Source organism: Thalassophryne amazonica, chromosome 10 (assembly GCF_902500255.1).
Source record: "Thalassophryne amazonica chromosome 10, fThaAma1.1, whole genome shotgun sequence".
NCBI lineage: Eukaryota > Metazoa > Chordata > Actinopteri > Batrachoidiformes > Batrachoididae > Thalassophryne > Thalassophryne amazonica.
Window position 1 is genome coordinate 60,720,199 of NC_047112.1, and position 6,071 is coordinate 60,726,269.

Genomic DNA, 6,071 nt, shown 5'->3' on the forward strand with positions numbered 1-6,071 from the left:
TGTGCTGCGCGCGCGCTATGACGTCAGTTGTTTACGCACAGTGGGCGGGTATAGCCAGGTAGCGTCGATGTAAATCTACGCTACCGGCCTAGCAACGCCTCGGTAAAGTGATAATAATAGACAATAATGCATCTGTATATCTTTGTATATAAACAACTCTGAGCAACATTAAAGTGCAGAAGCTGCCATTTATGTGCAGAAAGCAGCAGTATATAAGGTGAGAACCATGCATATCAGCTGTGCACTACAGTGATAATATATGGAGTGCAGCACACTTTCAGGTGTAATTTATCTTCTAGCAGAGTTGATTAGTGTGGCAGCTTTGGGTAAATAACTCTTCTTGATGGTGATGATACTATCACATCATAAATTCTGGTTGCACCATTTATCATTTTCTACGCATTACCTGTTTTGGTGACTTTGTGAAGTCTGAGATGTGAGCAGTGTTTATCTGCACATTTGTGTCCATGGTGTGAACCCCCCCCCCCCCCCCCCCGCTGACATCTTTTAGCATGTCAACTCAGTCAGGTTCCCCACGCTCCAATTAGACATGTGAAAGCATGGAGACGCTGAGAGCTGTTGAGGAAAATTTGCACAATTTATGCCACTTGACCTGCCACCTTGGGAACATGTCATTATATGAATTCTAATCTATTTTGTCAACTAGGCAGAAGCTTTTGTTACAGAGCAGTGAGTTTGCTTGCTGTTGATGAACTGTGATGCATTTGGATGGAGCTCAGTGGGTCAAGCAAAGCACCATCCAGTGCTACATGAATGCATCATTGCAATTTTTTAAAAATCATGTTCATTTGTAGCTGCACTGCATCCAGAAAGTATTCACAGCACTTCACTTATTCCACATTTTGTTATGTTACAGTCTTATTCCAAAACAGAGTAAATTAATTTTTTCTACTCACAACACCCCATGATGACAGCATGAAAAAGTTTTTTTGTTTAATTTTTGCAAATTATTAAAAACAAAAAAACAAAGCACATGTACATAAGTATTCACACCCTTTGCTCAATACTTTTTTGTATGTACCTTTGGCAGCAATTACAGCCTCAAATCTTCTTGGATATGATGCCACAAACTTGGTGCACCTGTCTTTGGACAGTTTTGCCAATTCTTCTTTGCAGCACCTCTCAAGCTCCATCAGGTTAGATAGGGAGTGTCAGGCCGCAGCCATTTTCAGATCTCTCCAGAGATGTTCAGTCAGATTCAGGTCTGGGCTCTATACTGGGCCGATCAAGGACCTTCACAGTGTGCACCACACATTTTCAATGGTCGACAGGTCTGGACGGCAGACCAGTCTAGTACCCGCACTCTTTTACTACAAAGCCATGCTGTTGTAACACGTGCAGAATGTGGCTTGGCATTGTCTTGCTGAAATAAGCAGGGACGTCCTTGAAAAAGATGTTGCTTGGATGGCAGCATGTGTTGCTCCAAAACCTGAATGTTCCTTTCAGCATTGATGGTGCCATCACAGATGTGTAAGTTGCCCATGCCATGGGCACTAACACACCCTCATAACATCACAGATGCTGGCTTTTCAACTTTGCGCTGGCAACAATCTGGATGGTCTTTTTCTTCTTTTGTCCAGAGGACATGACCTCCATGATTTCCAAAAACAAATTGAAACGTGGGCTCATCAGACCACAAGCACACTTTTCCGCTTTGCAAGTAGTAACACATCACTCCTAAAAACAATCTTTGGTGTATCACGTGAGGTAAATCTGCCCTACAGTTGGATTTTGGAAAACCATGTGATGGTGAACCAATTGCGATTGGACACTCACATTGCGCACACCATCACACAGCCTCTACGAGGAGTACAAAGATGGTGGATAGCTGGCTCAAAGGTCCGCAGAGTTAAGTTTTCAGCAAAAAAAAAGTAAGTTTCTATCTCATATCATTAAAAAGTTATTTATAATTTAGTAAAACTTGGTTTCAGCAGTCGTATACGACGGCGTCGGCCCCATAGGGTTAACTGACAATGGTTTTCTGAAGTGTTCCTGAGCCCACGCAGTAAGAACCTTTACACAATGATTTACACAATGATATCGGTTTTTAATGCAGTGCCGCCCGAGGGTTCGAAGGTCACGGGCATTCAGTGTTGGTTTTCAGCCTTGCCGCTTACGTGTAGAAAGTTCTCCAGATTCTCTGAATCTTCTGATTATATTATGGACTGTAGATGAAGGAATTCGTAAATTCCTTGCAATTGCACAGTTGTTCACAAAGTGGTGATTCTCACCCCATCTTTGCTTGTGAACAGCTGAGCCTTTTGGGGATGCTCCTTTTATCCCCAATCATGACACTCACAATTAGTGTTCTCAGTTCCCAAACGCTTATTGAATGTTGTTAGAAGGAAAGGTGATGTAACACAGTGGTAAACATACCACTGTCCCAGCTTTTTTGAAACATGTTGCAGGCATCCATTTCAAAATGAGCAAATATTTGTACTAAAACAATAAAGTTTATCAGTTTGAACATTAAATATGTTGTCATTGTAGTGTGTTCAATTGAATATAGGTTGAAGAGGATTTGAAAATCATTGTATTCTGTTTTTATTTACATTTCACACAACATCCCAACTTCATTGGAATTTGGTTGTATTATGAATTAAAGCCATTTATCTGTCAAATCAAACTTTCTATCATCTTTAAAGTCGGATGAACACATTACAAAACACTGTTGGCGTAAACCAATTTAAAATCAGTCAAAGTCTGTTTAGAATTGGAGCAGATCCTCATTTTTCTGTGTTGTGGGAGCAAGTTCATCTTTGATATCCTCCCCAGATTATTATTATTATTATTATAATCATCATTATTAATTTGGGATATTTATGTTTTATCCTTAACATGAATGTCAGTGAAAACACAAAATGTCAGCGCTCCAAATATTAATTTAAGAAAATGAAATTATTAGTATAAGAGAATTTTCAGGTTTATTAAGGACAACCTTATGTTTCAGATTAACAAAAACAAAATCCTGATTAATTTGCAGGTCACACAGGCCACAAAGATAACAGGTGGTAATAATCAGTGTTAATTTATTTAAAATGTGATAATGGGGGGAGTTAATCTTAAAATACTTCAGTTTTATATGTTTAAACTGCTTTTGAATGGGCAAGATTTAAGTACTTTTTGACAGCGGGTTTGAATTATTTCATTCCAATTTGCAAATTCACTTAAAACAGGCTGTATTTAATTTCAAGTGGATTAAGTATCTTTCAAAGCAGCTCATCAGCACTTTAAAACTCAGGTTGCTGATGGTGTATAATTTAAAGAGATTAAAGCTAAACCAAGTTACTGTGGGTTTAGATGCATTCAGAAATTTTCCACAAACAAAATATTGGAGTTATCAGAAACTACTTTCACATTATAGCAATTACGTTGTTGTTGTTGGTGTTATTATAGACTACATTTAATGCAGGTTTTCCCCGTCAGACCTCACGTACTTGACAGCAACAACAACAATTAACCCTGATGACCAACAACATAAAACAGATGATGCATTTTTATCACTGGTGGGCGGGGCTTCTTTTGACTTTTTGTAAGAGTCCATTAAGTGCATCACAGTGTGAGGGAACTGTTTGGATTCGGGCCTGTGATGTGACGTTAGAAAACGTGGAATTTCGCTAAACACAAATAATGAAAAAAGAAAAAATAATATGCTGTTTAGAGCAAACATGACTTATTTAGTGTAAAGTAAGGGGGCAGTTTGTTCATCAGCCAATCCTGAAGTGCCAGGTCTTCTCTATAAATTAATCAGCTGTCGGGTGAATAATTAAATTAAATTTTACAGGTTGGTTCTATATTAATTTGATATTTCAGGTTTTTTGTGTGTGAAATCACTTCTTGTTAATTAGATGGGGAGGTGATGGTCTAGTGGTTAAGTGTTGGACTTCAGACCAGAGGATCCTTGGTTCAAGACCTAGCCAGACCGGAAAATCGCTAAGGGCCCTCGGGCAAGGCCCTTAATCCCCAAGTTGATCCCAGTGTGTAGTGAGCGCCTTGCATTGTAGCACCCTGACATCGGTGTGTGAGGGTGAATGCGTGGAATTCATAGCGCTTTGAGCGTCTGATGCAGATGGAAAAGTGCTATATAAATGCAGTCCAATGTCTATGTCCAATCAACTGTATTTACCCCAGGTGGGCAACAGTTAAGCTGTAGAAGCATCTCAAGAATGATCAGTGGAAACAGGATGCACCTGAGCTCAATTTTGAGCTTCATAGCAAAGGCTGTGACTATTTTTGTAGTTGCGATTTCTTTTTCTTTCTTTTTTTTTCATTTTGTCATTATGGGGTGTATTGAGTAGAATTTTGAGGACTAAAAATGAACTTCATCCATTTTGCAATAAGGGTGTAACTGTTGTGTGGGCCGCTGAAGAGGAGGTACTGCTGGCCCACCACCAGATGGCGCCCTGCTTGAAGTGCGGGCTTCAAGCACGAGAGGGCGTCATAGCAACCGGGAGTGAAAGCTGTCACTCGTCATCAGCACCACCTGTCACTCATCCACATCACATCACCACCACCATAAAGGCCGGACTGCAACTCCACTTCCTGAGAAATCAGCTACCACTTAGGTAACCTTCTCTGTGGTTATTTTTTAAACTAAAACATTGTTGTGTGTGCAGCCATTTCCTGTGGCTACAGTCTGAAACTGGATTGGCGGATAGTGTGAGTGTGAAGTCTTCGCCTCTCACTTCTTCCAGGGAAGTGACTGACAGGAGCTGCACGGGTGATTCTTTGCAAATTTCTACCGGAGGTTCATCAAGGGCTACAGTCAGGTAGTTAGCCCCCTGACAGCCCTGACCTCCACAAAAGTCTTCTTCACCTGGTCGGATCGGTGCGAAGCCGCGTTTAGGGAGTTGAAACGCCGGTTCTCGACTGCACCAGTTCTGGTGCAGCCCGATCCCAATCGCCAGTTTATAGTTGAAGTGGACGCCTCTGACTCAGGGATAGGAGCCGTGCTATCCCAGAGCGGGGAGTCTGACAAGGTTCTCCATCCATGTGCCTACTTTTCCCGCAGGTTGATCCCGGCTGAAAGGAACTATGATGTCGGCAATCGGGAACTTTTTGCGGTGAAGGAGGCTCTTGAGGAGTGGAGACACCTGTTGAAGGGAGCATCGGTACCATTTACGGTTTTCATGGACCATCGGAACCTGGAGTACATTCAGACCGCCAGGCGTCTGAGCCCCAGGCAAGCCCGCTGGTCACTGTTCTTCGGGCATTTTGACTTTCGGATCACCTACCGCCCCGGGACGAAGAACCAACGATCTGACGCCCTGTCCCAGGTGCACAAAGAGGAGGTCAAGACCGAGCTGTCAGACCTGACGGAAACCATCATCCCCGAGTCCACTGTCGTGGAGAAGACCGTGGGACGTGGAGAAGACCGTCCGGGAGGCCCTGACACGGAGCCCGGACCCGGGGACAGGTCCGAAGGACAAGTTGTACGTCCCACCAGAGGCCAGGGCTGCGGTCCTAGACTTCTGTCACGGTTCCAAGCTCTCCTATCATCCAGGGGTGTGAAGGACCATGGCAGTGGTCTGGCAGCGCTTCTGGTGGGCGTCTATGGAAGCCGACGTCCGGGAGTATGTCCAGGCCTGCACCACCTGTGCCAGGGGCAAAGTCGACCACCACAAGGCCCAAGGCCTCCTCCAGCCTCTGCCCGTGCCTCATCGCCCCTGGCCTCACATCGGCCTGGACTTTGTCACGGGCCTCCCGCCGTCCCAGGGCATGACTACCATCCTCACGATAGTGAACCGGTTCTCCAAGGCGGCCCACTTCGTGGCCCTCCCGAAGCTCCCGACGGCCCAGGAGACTGCAGACCTCCTGGTCCACCACGTCGTGCGTCTGCATGGGATTCTGTCGGATATTGTCTCAGACCGTGGTCCTCAGTTCTCCGCTCAGGTCTGGAGGAGTTTCTGCAGGGAACTGGGGCCACCGTGAGTCTCTCGTCCGGGTACCATCCTCAGACGAACTGACAGGCAGAGCGGGGCGAACCAGGATTGGAGCAGGCCCTCCGCTGCGTGAGCTCCGCGCACCCGACGGCCTGGAGTAACCATCTG